The sequence below is a fragment of the Cnephaeus nilssonii genome, assembly GCF_951640355.1.
Source record: "Cnephaeus nilssonii genome assembly, chromosome: 5".
In the NCBI taxonomy this organism is placed as follows: domain Eukaryota; kingdom Metazoa; phylum Chordata; class Mammalia; order Chiroptera; family Vespertilionidae; genus Cnephaeus; species Cnephaeus nilssonii.
Window position 1 is genome coordinate 83,684,809 of NC_137076.1, and position 14,973 is coordinate 83,699,781.

Sequence of the window (14,973 nt, forward strand, 5' to 3'; positions counted from 1 at the left end):
TCTTTACGGCTTTTAACACTGTAGATCCCAGCTCATTAAACTCCTGAAAGGGGGAGAAATTAAAAAGCAATCATTTTAATTATTGTGTTTGCATCAAGTTTAGCCAGCTGCTACAACAATATCATTGGCTTGTTCTACTGTAATTAATCAAGTAAGTGTACAAAGAAAACAAATTAGAGCTATTTATAGCTCTGAAGCTAAGTGGAAATGAGATAGTGCCCAAGTACTATTACAATAACTACAGGCTTATTAACAGTCCTTCAAACTATGCTTTAGGATTTTAACCATTCATGTCATTCTTCAACCAAATTAACCTTCATGAAACAAAGAAAATTCCAATAGTGGATCTCATCACACTTATTTTAAGACTAGAGGCCCGTTGCACGAAAAGATTCGTGCAATAGGCCTTCCTTCCCTTGGCTTCCAGCACCGGTTTTCCTCCGGCCGGAGTCTGCCGCCTTTGCTGCAGGCTCCAGCCAGAGGCTGCTGCCTTCGTCTTTGCTGCTTCGCTGCAGTCTCAGGCCTGAGTCTGCCATCTTCGCTGCAGATTGCCTTCTTCGTCTTTGCTGCAGACTCCAGCTGGAGTCTGACATCTTTGTCTTCGCTGTGACCAGAGTGCCGCTCCTGTAGATTCCTTCGCCCCCACCCCCCACCCTCCCTCTCATAGCAGGCGTCCTGCCCCCACCCAGCCACTCTGCGCCTGGAGCAGCTGGGCGGCCACCATCTTTCTCCTTCTAATTTGCATATTCCCTCCTGATTGGCTGGTTGGTGTAGCGGAGTGATGCTTAATTTGCATGTTTCTCTTTTATTAGTGTAGATGTGCATATCAAGCTGAGTAACCAGGTACTTGTTTTATTTGAACCAAATTAGATAAATCTCATTAAGAAAATGCTAACTATTATACAAATGACAAATGCATCTTTAAAATAGTCTTTGCAATGAGGTTCAAACATGTGACTTTATGAGCCAGTCACACAGAATGAAAGCCATGGTCAAGAGTCACATCATTTAACTGGCAAAGAGGCCCCTAGATGCTGATAATAATGAATTAGATGTAAGCAAAAGAAAATATACATCTGGCATGCAAGAGGAAAAATCTGTATTAAAGATAACTTTTTAAAAAAGCAAATAATATCTCTTGCTCAGTAAAAACAAATAAATATTGTATGCAAGATCACCGGTCCATGTTTAGGCACAAGACATGCAAATTAGGTCCTAAGTAATTACATTCACAATTGTACGAAAATTGTGTCCAAGTCCCCTCATGATGTTTCTACACAACTGCTACTAAGACTATCACTGTTCATAACACGTAATATATAGTACCTACTACCATTCACTGCTTTCAGTTTACAAGGCTCCTTATTAAATTCTTAGCATTCTTTGCTCATTTATCCCCACAGCCTCATACACAGATGCTGTAATTATCTTTGTCCAGCAGATGTGAACACTGAGGCTGAGAGAAGACTTTGCCACAAGATTCTAGTGGGGAAGTTGGCTTTTGAGCTCTCACTGGTCAGATGACAAAGCCTGGGCTCTTAACCACCTTACTTTCTCCTGACAAAATTGAATTTCAAATATGGAGGGTTTGAGCAGGACTTTTTAACACAGCTGAACTAGCCTGCCCTTTGTGTTAGTGGGAACCAGGCCAGATCTCTGCTTCAGTAGGTCTGGCTTGGATTCTGGTTTTCCCCCAACCACAGGTTAATGCAACCAGCTCATGAGCATACAGCCAGGTTTGTTATCTAGAAAACACTGCCCTGCATGTTTGGAGCCCTTTGGACTTTGTAAATCCATTTCACATAAATGGTCTCTTTTTTGGTTCAGTGAAGTGGACAGAGAAACCATTTTTATCACCACTTTACAGTGAGTTTAAACCTTAACTTTAAGTCGTGGCCAGATAGCTTGTAGGCTGACCCCTGATCGGGGCACATACAAGAATCAGCCAATGAATGCATAAATAAGTGGAACAACAAAAATCAATGTTCTCTCTCTCTCTCTCTCTCTCTCTTTCTCTCTCTCTCTCTCAAATCAATAAATAAAAATTAAAGAAAAAAACACCTTAACTTTATCCAAATCCATATGATGGGTTTGGGGCAGAGCCAGAGGTAGAATCTGGTTTTGCCCTTCTGCCTAGCACCTTCCACTTCTGCTTGGCCCCTCCATGTGAGGAAACATATACGTAACATACACCTAAGTGCATGTACAACATACCTGCAGTGCCTGAAAGAATTCTCCAGGAGCCCATGAGGCGAAGTGAATAACACCCTGTAGCGACTTGAGCTTCATGTTCTCATGCAATCTAGAATTTAGAACTAGAGGCAGATCTCTAGTTTGTTTCAGATCCGAACCAAAATTCACTGATCCAAACCTCAAAGAGATGGCTCAGCTTCTGATTTGTTGCCCAAGAAAAAGCCCTTTGGGAGAAGAGGCAAAAATTAATTCATTTATCATTTCAATGCTGAGCATATGATTTATTTTTTTTAGGTTGCCCTTAGGGCTGAAAATAAATTACAAGGCAGCATGGATTCTTTTCAAATGTTACCGCATTTTCAAGTTTTCAGAACTACTCTCTAGGTCAAATCATGGCTATACTCATTGCTGGCTGTGTAACAATTGGGCAAATACTTTGAGTCTTTAAAGTAATCTACACAGAAATAATAATAACACCTACCTCATTGGACTGCTGTAATCTTTAATGAGATATGTATGACACAACGGACAGTGCCTGACACATGGTATGTGACAAGTACATTTTGGTTGTTGATTTTACTCTGCAAAGCATTTTTGAATGCATATTTGAGGCCAAGTAGACAAAGAGTGTTTATGCTTTTGTCAAATTTTTATCTTAAAGTTTATCAGATTTAATCAAATGCATCATTCAACTGGGAATTAATATCATTTGCATCTTTCTTAATAAAGGATATAAGGTGCCAGGGCTTTGATGGCACAATCTCTGCCCTGGATGAGTTTCTTAGGCTTTCTCTTTACTCTCTCAAGTGTGCTTTGATTGTTAGAGCTCCTTGAAGGCACAGGCAGATGTTTTTATACAGATTCTCTCACAGAGAGAAAAAAATGAATTAATGGATTTTACTTTTTACCTTTCACCACATACCCATTAGTATTCTATGATCTTTCTAAGTATGCCCATTTATAACTTTTATCATTAAAAAGAAAAAAATGTACACAGCTGTTGCTTTCTGTATTAAAATATTTCCATTGAAATGGTAACATAACCTGGGACCTGATTTGCTAATTGCAGCTATCACCCATGATTTAGAGGTTACTGGAAGACTTGAAGTAGCAGAGTAGAAGGGAAAGAGCATGGCTTTACAATTAGACAGACATGGCCCTACAGCAATCTGTATAAGCTTGCCAATTTACTTAACCCCTTTGAGCTTCTATTTCTTCATCTGTGAAATAAGATCAATTATTAATTCCCCCTTGAAAGTTATATCAAGGTCAAGAGTACAAGCTCTGGCATCTTGAATGATGGTGGCAGCATTTGCTATCAGGGTAACATTGTGAATGAAATGTAGGTATTAACAATACCTACCTCATCAGGTTATTAGGAATAATAAATTAAATTAGATAATCAGGAAGAATTCCATTGTACACATTAGTAGACCTGCATTATCAAAAAGTGTACACAATTATTATTGTATTTTTAAGTTTAATAAAATATTTATGAAATTTTTTTCTCTCTTGATATTTATATAGCTATTTACCATCCTATATAATAAGAGAGAAATGTGCAAATTAGGCCAAGACATCACGACCAGCTCAGGAGGCTGCGTCACAATCAGCTCAGAGCACGCCCCCAGCCCCAGCAGACACACACCACACTCCAGGGCTGGGGGCAGGCTCCGAGCTGCACTCCTGCAGAGGGTTCTCAGGCAGGCATACCAAGCAGCCTGCCCTGGGAGCCTGGCCCCGGTGGGAGTGCAGCGCCGCCCAGCACCAAGGCCACTCTCGCCGGGGGGCTCACGGGCAGGCACGCTGCGCAGTCTTCCCTGGGAGCAAGGCCCCCAGTGGACCCGCCTAGGGGGGCGTGCTCTGAGACGCCATGGCCAGACTGTGGGACATCCCCTGAGGGCTCCCAGTCTGTGAGAGGGGGCAGGCTGGGCTGAGGGACATCCACCCAGTGCACGAATTTTGTGCACCGGGACTCTAGTATATTATATATGTCATCAAGATTTTGCCTCTTGACCTGTAAAGTCTAACATTTATTATCTGGCCCTTCACAGAAAAAGTTTACTGACCTCTTGTTTAGAAGATAGGAAACCATACTACCCCAAGGTACTGCTTCCTCTAAGACATATAATATGTTTTCTATTCATGAAGCCAACTCCATGTAAGTGAGAACTGAGAGAATGAGTCTAGAGGAGGAAGGAAAAGTTAGACAAATTTTAAAGGGAGATTCTCTTCTTCAGAGGGGAAAAAAGGAGTTTTTTCCCATTCTATTCTTTTTAGGACTAACCTAGAAAAATGCCTTATGGTTAGCTTAACAGTACCTTACCTGGCTGTATTAAATAAAAGGTGACAAAGTGGTGATGCATATGGGGAGAAATGTTTTATATACCAAGTGGGTAATAAATATTTAAATGTGAAAAGCAAAACTTTAAAATCCGTAGAAGAAAATATTGAGGCTGTTTTTATGGCTTTGGGATAAGACAGACACAAGCCATAGAGGAAAAGATGTAGTCTCCACCCCTACTTGGGTCCCTAGAAAAACCTTGCACACATGTACACAAGAAGACATGCACGGGGCTGTTTATAGACCATTGTTTGTAAAAGCAAGCAACTGAAGACAAAATTAATGTCCACCAGCAGGAAAATGAATCACACATTGCAATATATTAATGGAATTCTACATACTAGTAAATAGAGCTTCACGAAGTAGTCACACAGCTAAATCTCACAAACTTATGAAAGAAAAGAGCAAGTTACAGAAAGATAACCATTTATATGAAAGTCAAAAACATGCTAACTAATACTATATTGGTTAAGGCTAGACACACACATGGTAAAAAATATAAAGAAATGGTAAGAATGATAACTCTAAAATTCAGAATAATAGTAACATCTGATGCCCTAGCTGGTTTGGCTCAGTGGATAAAGCGTTGTCGGCCTGTGGACTAGAGGGTCTTGGGGTCAATTCTGGTTAAGGGCACATGCCCAGGTTGCGGACTTGATCCCCATTGGGGCGGGGGCCGGGGGGGGGGGCATGCAGGAAGCAGCAGATCAATGATTCTCTCTCATCAATGATGTTTTTCTCTCTCTCTCCCTGTCCCTTCCTCTCTGAACTTAATAAAAACATATATTTTTTAAAAATAGAAACATCTGGTGAGAAGGTGGGCTGCAATTAGAATATACACAGGGCATTTCAACTATACTTAATGTCTTTACATTTCAACCTAAAGGTAGGGTGCATGGGTATTTACTGTTATTATAATTTTTAAAATCTCATTACATATATTATATATTATGAAGATCAAATTTATTAATAATGAATCCAAGTATCTTCCTTTCCTTTATAGGCATTGCCTTTTGAAAGCCATGCTGGTTTTTCCTGCACTTCCCAGATTGCTGAAATGAATATAATTGCTTTCCTTAAGAGGAGCTCAGCTTTTATTTTGACCTTTTAGTTATTGAACTAAGGAAATGGCTACTGAGTTTTTGAGAAAGGACATGTTATACCCCAGGAGGCCAGTGCTCATATAGATGGAAGTCCTTGGTACCTCAGAGTGAATTAGGTTATTTTTATCAGCTTGAAGGGACACTGATGAACCAAAAAGAAGAAATTACTTTAATGGTAGAATAAAAACTCTGACCTATGGAGATGTGCCTGCTTAATAATCTTTTTCAATGCAATTAGACTAGAAGGACAAAATATTTAAAAGCCAAAATTACATTATGAGTTATTGGGGCAAAATTAGACTTTTTTTTTCTAAGGCATGGTTAAAACTTCTTCAAATCAATTCAAGAGGTCTGGAAAAGAGCATCTAGTCATTAATTCTCTCACTTAATATTTTTGCCAGATGAGAAATGTGTGTGTGTGTGTGTGTATGTGTGCATGCTTTTAAACAAAGAAAATATTCTATTATATATATATATATATATATATATATATATATATATATATATGTATATATACATATATGTTTGGATATATATATGTTTATATACTTTCATGTAACCTGATACAATTAGAATATATGTTGTAAACACTTTATCAATATAGATTTTGAATATGATTGAGATTTTATTACTACCACAAAAGTCATATACATATTTATATTTTTATATAAATTTATAACATTATACAGGATTAGGCAAAAGAAGGCTTACAGTTATGAATATGTAAAAGTTTATTCTTGCATTATTATTACTATTGTGTTATTTTCTATGTGAACTGGAAACCTACTTTTGCCCCACCCTGTATATAACATACATATACAGCCCATGTTATATCTAAAAGTGACATATATATTTCAGAATTGAAATGGTTTAGATAATCTAATATAACTTAATTTTATAGAGAGAAAAACTAAAATGAAAAAAAAATGACTTAAGGTCTCATTAAATTAGGAGCAGGGCTAGTGTTAAGATAGGTATTTTTCACTCTCAGTTCTCAGTTCAAAAGTATGCAAGAAATGTGTCATTCTTAGCCACATAAAAAGAAGTAAATGTGAGATCACTGTTATATGTTTGTCATCAGAAACATGAAATATGCATGTCCCTATCTGGGCTATACAATTAAAGAAAGATGTGAAGAATGTGGAAGGGATTAAGAGAAGAGTCCAAGGGCCATCGGAAAAAGAAAAGTTGTGGGTGTGGGGGAATAAAGCATTAGAGCAGAGAATATTCCATTTCTAAGGAGGAAGCCAAAAGCAGGACTTTGTTCACAGTGGGCACTTTAATGGCTTTAAACTGCATTCGATGGGAAAGCTCATTGAGGAAAGGTGGGGCAACCTCAATCAAGGTCTGTATTCTTCTCCATATGGCTTGCAAAAAGATATCCAATATATCAGTTAAGGATGAAACATTTGGTTCTTTGGCTTTTTTGTTAAAAGAACTGAGAATAGGCAACATAAAACTTTGATAAGCACAACAAATGCTACAAATACATCTCCTTTCTATATTAGAGTCAATTGAAGTTCGAATAGATATAAACAGAAGCCTAGGGTGAGACACCAAATGGATAGAGACAGAGAGATAGGGATAAAAGCCATATTCTAGGCATTAACTATATTGTTTCTCTTTAAAATGAAGATAAACTGCCTACTTTTTATATCTCTTCATTTCATTTTTAACTTAATAATATATGTATTTACCCTATATATCAAAATTATTATTATTTTAACATATAGTCAATATAAGAATTTTAATGAGATATTTTTTCCTTTTTATTGCATTTATTGGGGTGACACTGGTTAACAAAATTATACAGGTTTCAGGTGCACAATTCCACAACACATCCTCTGTACACTGTATTGTGTGTTCTCCACCCCAAGTCAAGTCACATCTTCTGTCTCCATTTATCTTCCTTATATTCTCCTCCACCTCCCCAGACTCCATATGCCCCCCTTCTATCCCCCCTCCTGCCCCGCAATCACCACACTGTTATCTGTGTCCTTGAGTTTTTTCTTTTCTTATTTATTTACTAGTGGCCCGATGCACAGATTCGTGCACATTGAAAGGAAAAATAATTAGAAGAAATATTTTAATATTGCTATTTGCCCTTTCTCTGTAATGGAAGTGTCGATCAGTGGGGTGATCGGTCCCCACTCACACCTGCCTTGGCCTGGTGCCGCCCACTCACCTGCTCCACCATCCTGCCGCGGTCCCGCTCTCATTGCAGCCCATCGGGGCCAGCAGCGCCTCCACTGCCTCCTGCTGCCAGAGCAGCGTCCCCGATGCCCACCATGTTCCGCACCACTCCCTGGTGGTCAGCACACGTCATAGCGAGTGGTCGAACTCCTGGTCGAGACAATTTGCATGTTAGGCTTTTATTATATAGGATTTTACATTTTTTAACTGTTTCCATTCACAAGCTCTTCTCTGAGTGAGACCATTATAAATGCCAATGTGGAAGAATTTATTTTTGGAGTAGGACCAGCAGCAGGAGCACACTCAGCCTAGGAGGAGGATGGAATGAAGCCCAAGCGTTGCAGTGAATGGATACTCTCTTCCACATCTTGGCCAGGGACCACAGGTTCCCTGCCTTAGTCTTAAGGATGGTGACCTCATCCCATCTCTGATAAAGAGAGAACAAAAAGACCCAAGCTCTAACTGCAGCATCAGCAATTTAAATTAGTGGCTAAGAAAAATTTCCCAACCCTCGGGCTTAAATGGATTTGAGGTTTGCAAACATGTTAATATCAGCAAGAATTGCCTTGTGATATATAGATATGTATTTAAAACTGCTGTAAAATTGAGTTTCCTTATAAAATTGATTTAAAGAGTTATACCTTTCTGCTTGCTATGTGGTTTACTTTTAGCACTGACTGCTTTTACACCATGTAAATAGGCTTTATTTGATAGACTAAAATTTTATAGCAGTGTTTATATATTACAAGCACTGAAACAAATTCTCTAGCACATCTTAGCACAATCTCTCTAACCTTTCCTCTGCTGGCTAAGGCTCCAGACTCCTCACTATTGTCTTCAGTTCAGTCTTGACTTTGCTATTTTTCATTCAATTCCCATTCTGCCTCTAGCTGGGTCCTGGCTCCATGGCTTCTTCATCAATGATTCTCTCTTATTTTTGCAGTATGAATAAAAACAGAAAATCAGTGTGACTCATGTCGAATATTAAATTCTATCTTTGGTTCAAAGCAGATGATCAAAGCTAGCCATGTTTAAACACCATTCATTTCATTGGAGATGCAGATTAATCTCTTATGAAACCACAGAAATGACTGCATCTTTTATAGAAAAAGCGAAAACCATGTTATCCCACTAGGAAAAGTGTGATCCAGGCCAGAGTCAGAATAGAATATGGTCTAAAGAGGTAGTAAAAATTGGGCCTATGTTTTAAACTGTGACAGACACTGGCATTTATGGAAGCTAGGGGATGTTGTTCCATATGCCTGCTCATGTAGTAATTAAAATGTATCACATTTAAACAGTAAGAAATAGCAATTTTTTTAAAAAGTGCATTGAAAATGCAAGCCTACTTACAGGCCATAGGACATTATAAACAGAACTAGAGGCCCAGCGCACAAAATTCATGCGCAGGCATGGTCCCTAGGCCTGGCCTGCAATCAGGGCCATCTTCCCCAGCTGCCCACACCTGGCCCTGCCCCCCGCTGCCACCCACCCCTGGTTCCCCGTTCGCCATTGGGTGATTGGTGCCTGAGGGCTGGGAGAAGGGACCAAGAGGTGGTCAGTTCACCTCATAGTGACTGGTTCAGCTGTTGTTCTGGTCATTCTGCCATTAGGGTCAATTTGCATATTATATAGGATAGAGGCCTAGTGCATGGGCAGGGTTGCTGGCCTGCCCCAGTCAGGGTGGGGGTCCCTGCTGGGACAGGGCAGGCCTGGGTGAGGGGCCACCAGTGGTTTGCAGGCCAGCCGCCCCTGATCAAGGTGGGGGTCCCCACTGGGAGGGCGGGGCCGGCCTGGGTGAGGGGCCAGGGGCAGTTTGCAGGCCGGCCACGCCTCCGGCTTTGTCAGGAAGGACGTCCGGAAGACGTTATTAGTATAGATGCCAAAACAAACATATGTCCTCCAAACAAACAACCCCATCCAAACAAAAAAGCAGAAGGAACAAATTTAAAATTTATAAAATAAACTTCTATCTGCAGATGTCTGAATTAGACATGCTGATTTCAGTCTTCTTTTAAACTCCTGCTATGGTAAAATGTAACTCTTGGGAATTTAGGAACAAATTGGAAGGGTCTAATTTGAACACAGCCACTATCAGTTCTATATTATACATTTGATCTTAACTCTAACAATGAGTATTGATTCAATTAAAGCATACCTGAGTAAAATGTTAGGGATTCCCTGAAATGACTAAATTCTTTTCTTTTCTTTTTTTTTTTTTTTGCATTTCAGAATTTATTAAGAAAGCTGTCAATCTGAACAGGAGGGACCATTTATTTTTTAAAAAATAACATCTGCAGGAAAACAGCCACAAGGCACTGAGTGCATGTCTCGCCTCCCTCCATCAGAAGCGGCTGGAACGGCAGCGGGAAACTCGTGTTACCAGGAGGCTCTGCACGTCCTCTGGATTCGACTTCATTATACAAAAGGCCGCTTGGAACATGTATCAGAAACCCCCATCCAAAACATTTTTTCACACCCGAGGCCCCCTAAAAAGAGGCGCGTTTCGATGGCTTCACAGTGTAGAATCCGTGCCAACCTTGGTCCCTCCAGGAGGATAGCAGCATCCAACCACATGGGGTGCCCACACTCAGGCCACCAGTCGCAGGGCCGCCCCTGTGAGGGCTGCCGGGGTGGACTGCGCCAGAGGGGCACTGAGCAAAGGCAAAAAGGCACGAGGCCCTGTCCAAGGCAATCACTGATCTCGGCTCATTTAGTGTTTTCCTTGACTTGTGAAACCAAGGACAATCGATCGAACTTATCTGAGAGTGAGTGTTCTGGAATAAGAATGGAAGACCCGTATCACAGAACGGCTGTTCCCGTGTTCAGCGCTGAGAACCAGCGGTGGCTTTTATAAACACGTCTCCCAGGGGGTCATGTCGTACTGCAGGGATTCACCCGGAGCAAGGGCTGCGTGGACAGAAACCTCGGGGACGCTCACTAGCTCCACTGCTCCTCGCTGTGGAGCTGATAATGCTCTTCTCAGGCATGCAAGAAGCATCTCGCGATAAACAGCTTTTCTGGGAAGACTGCGTATTTAGAGACACAATGGCATTTCACACCCAGGGAGCGGTGACTGCAGGGTGTAAACAGAGCTGCGAGCTAGAAGCTTCTCAAGACTCCTCCTCCCCGACCTCCTTGATTTCAGAGATTCTGTCTATAGATTTAAGGATCTCAGCAACAAGGTTCAGTGTTTCGGCTCCGGAAACCAGCTGCTTGATGGAGGTGAGCGTGTTGCTCATGACCACGCGCAGATTCTGCAGGGCCACGTCGTGTTCTGCTTCACCACCGTCAGGCTGGCGCCCTGGCCCGAGCGCAGGGCCTCATTCTCCCTCTTGAGGTTGGAGACCTGCGCCTGGAGCAAGCTTATGTCTGGTTTCAGTTTCATGACGTGACTTTCCGCCTTTACCGCACGTTTTTTTCATCAGCTCCAGGTTCTGCTCCACCTGCTGGACCACGGATTCCAGGTCGTGGTAGTCACTCTCCTCCTTGATCATTTTTGCTTCTAACTTCCGCTCCAGCGGCCTCACCATCTCGGTTTGCGTCTCTGAGGAGCTCTGCACCTCCGTCAGCTTCCTCCTGAGCTTGAGTTCTCGTCTTTCAGTGCTTCGTAGCTGATCTGCTGTGTCTGAAGGTGCCTGTCCCCCAGACACTCTCCGTGGGCGGCAAAGTCTGCACGGGGACTCGCCACGGGAGTCGGGGTCACTCAGTGTCCCCGGGGGCAGGGGCTCAGGCCCTGCCGGCTCCGATGGGCTGGAGAAGAAGGAGATGTACGTGCTGCAGGGCGACGCGCTGGCTGAGACCCTCAGGTGGGTCTGCTCCCCTGCGGACGGCAGGTAGGCGCCATTCCAGCCGTCCTCGTCCTCGTCCTCGTCCAGGAGGTCGCCAGCCTCCATTGGGTCCTCGGAGCCCACGGGCTGGGAGGGCGGAGAGCTGCAGTGGAGGCCCAGGGAGTGCCTCGTGGCTTCCTGCGAGTGGAGCCTGCTGTTGGCCGCGTCCTCCTTCAGCAGGCTGCGGTTCTTGGTTTTCAAAAACTCTTTAAAGGAGAACGGGTTTGCCTCTTCCAGGTCCGCAAGCTTCTCATCTCCAAAGTGTATCTCCTGGGCTCCTGGTGGGCCTGGCTTAGTGCCCTTCCCCTTTCCCTAGGTAAAATCGTCCGGAATGACGAGGCTGCGGGCCCGGGACAGCGGGGAGATGCGGAGAGCCCGACATCGCCAGGGGTGCGGGGCACTGGCCCTCCCTAGCCAGGCAGCAGCAGCTCCTTGGCCGCGGGCGAGTCCCCGCCCCCGTCACCCGCCGCTCGGCTGCCTGAAATGACTAAATTCTATGGCCATACAGACCCACTCAAAGAGAAATTAAAAATGGGCACAGTTCAGAATTTTTCTTAGAGCTATGTAAAAACAGCGACCTATAAATGACACTGTTGGAATGACTCTTCTAGATGGGCAAGCAAAAAGAAAGGCAGCTCCTTTGAATGAAGTCTTCCCTTCTAAGGTGGGGGAGTAATTTGAGGTCTGAGTATGACATAGTCCTTTTAGCCAGTGATTTTCAACCAGTGTGCCATGGCATACCTTTGCCACAAGAATTTTTAAAACATGAAATACCTGTCGAAGAGACACTGACCTCTTTTCTCTCAGATTGTCAAATAAAATAAATGACATCAGCTGCCCTGGCTAGTGTGGCTCAGTTCGTTGGAGTGCTGACCCACACTCTGAAAGATGGAGGGTTCGATTTCTGGTCAGGGCACATCCCCAGGTTGTGGGTAGGGAGGCATGCAGGAGGCAGCTGGTCAATGTTTCTTTCTCACATCGATGTTTTTCCTCTCTATAATATCAGTAATAAATAAAAAAATAACAGCCAACACAATAGCTGTCCTGTGTGAATGAATCAAAATTACTGTATACCTTTATTTTTTTTGTCAGATCGGCAACAAGTGTCTTTTTTGATGTGCCACTGAATTTTAGTAATTAGTTTAAGTGTGCCATGAGATGAAAAAAGTTGAAAATTGCTGCTTTTAGCAATATTCACATTCTACTGCTTCAGAGTATTATAAAAATGCTGATATCACTGAGCACCAAAGAGCAATGCCTTGTGTAAATATGGATATGACTTACTTGTTTCAACAAATCACAGAGAACTATTCTCACACAAAACAGAACCATTAGGGAATAAACTTACTGAAATAGTTAGAATTAAATTCTGAGTTTAAATGATTATCAACCTGAGCACCATTAAAAGCAAATGTGACAGTCTAATAATGAAAGATGCCAATACCAATTTTTAAAAAAAGGTACAAAAATCCTACTTGTCCAGTGATAGGAGACTGCCAAAATAAATTAGATTCTGCTCATATAATATCCAGCTATTAAAAAGAATGAAGTACATTTCTATGTTCAATATATATCATAATACCCATAATAGATTGCTAAGTTTAAAAAAAATAACAAAAACAGAGACATAGAAGCATCAATCAGATTGTCAAACCTCAGAGAGAAGGTAGGGAAGGGTGGGGGTAAGGAGGAGAGATCAACCAAAGGACTTGTATGCATGCATATAAGCCTAACCAATGGACAGACACCAGGGGGGTGAGGGCATGTGTGGGGGGTATGGGCAATGGGGGATAAGGACATATATGTAATACCTTAATCAATAAAGAAAAAAAGAAACAAAACAAAAATGACTTTGAAAACACTGTGCTAATTGAAAGAAGCCAGAAACAAAAGCTACATCCTATGCTTCTATTTATATGAGATGGCCAGTGTAATCAAATCCAGAAACAGAAAATAATTAGTGGTTGCTATGGTATATGAGAGTTGGGAAATTGATTTTGGGGGGTGGAAATATTTTTTTCAAATATATTTTTATTGATTTCAGAGAGAAAGGGAGAGATAGAAGCATCAATAATGATAGAGAATCATCAATCGGCTGCCTCCTGCATGACGCCCAAATGGGGATTGGGCCAGCAACCTGGGCATATGCCCTGACCAGGAATCAAACCTTGACCTCCTGGGTTCATGGGTCAACTCTCAACTACTGAGCACACCAGCTAGGCTTAAGTGTACACTTTTTAATGATTTGTTATGCAACCATCATCCCTCAAAGTTCCCCTCAGCTCTTGTGTAGTCATTTCCACCTCCAAGCAACTACTAATTTGTTGTCTCTATAGATTTGCCTTTTCTGGTGATTCATATAAACTGAATCATGTGTGATCTTTCATACCTGGCTTTTTTAAAAAATTAGCATAATGTTTTTGAGGGTCATCCATATTGAGACAATAATCCATTCCTTTTTATTGCCACTTAGAGGTATTATTTTTATCATAATGATGGTGTGTAATCAGAAAAATGCATTCCCATTTTGAAAATTAAAACATAAAATACCATAGGGCTTTTAAACCATTGATTGCCTCAAGAAAATACCAAGTCCTACAATATTATCAAAGATCACAAAGCCAAAACATGTAAGCAAATGTGTCACTAAATTTTACAAAAATCATTCATTTAAATTATATTTTCCTGGGGAAAAAAATGAAATAACCATATTGCTTTCTCAACTTCTAGGAGAATCAGAGTTAAGCCAAATAGGTATAATTTTAGAAGCATCTTGAGCCTCTTGAGTATTTCATTTGTTTCATTTTAAATATTATTTTTGTACAAGTATTGAAAAGCTATTTAAAACATCTTAATGCATAATTAATCACCCTGCAAGCTATCAGCAGATTTAGTGGTAGTTTCAGAAATAAACCGAATTTATAATGCAAGGTAAGCCTAATTAGTTAAGCTCACAAAAAAATGTAATATCCGATCTTTAGAACCTAATGTGCTCAAGAAAGTATTCGTGCTTTTAAATTAGAACAGCTATGTATTTAATTAGTCTTCATTTGAGTATGTCATCATTTTAATTTATTTGCACAAACACAGGACATTGTGCTCCATCAGCAGATAATGTTCTTCATTAACTAGAATAGGAACTTTGTGCATAAGGGTGGAAGAAATAGTCTCATCTGTGATGCAAAGATCAGAACTGCATACTACCAGATTTATTCTTCATATTTTATGGTCACCAATGAGATACACATTCATTAATAAAACACTTTTGACTCTGCCAATCCCTAGAAATCAACAATTTAATATTTAATGT

At 41.2% G+C, this 14,973-nt stretch overlaps 1 pseudogene across 1 annotated transcript; it reads right to left on the minus strand.

The window, feature by feature from the left end:
- Nucleotides 1-10,105: 10,105 nt before the first annotated feature.
- On the minus strand, nt 10,106-12,995 carry LOC307100272 (endosome-associated-trafficking regulator 1-like; annotated as a pseudogene). The gene is made up of 2 exons: nt 12,948-12,995; nt 10,106-11,975 (listed from the first exon to the last, which is right to left on the minus strand). The product of its transcript is annotated as an endosome-associated-trafficking regulator 1-like (transcript).
- Nucleotides 12,996-14,973: the final 1,978 nt, after the last annotated feature.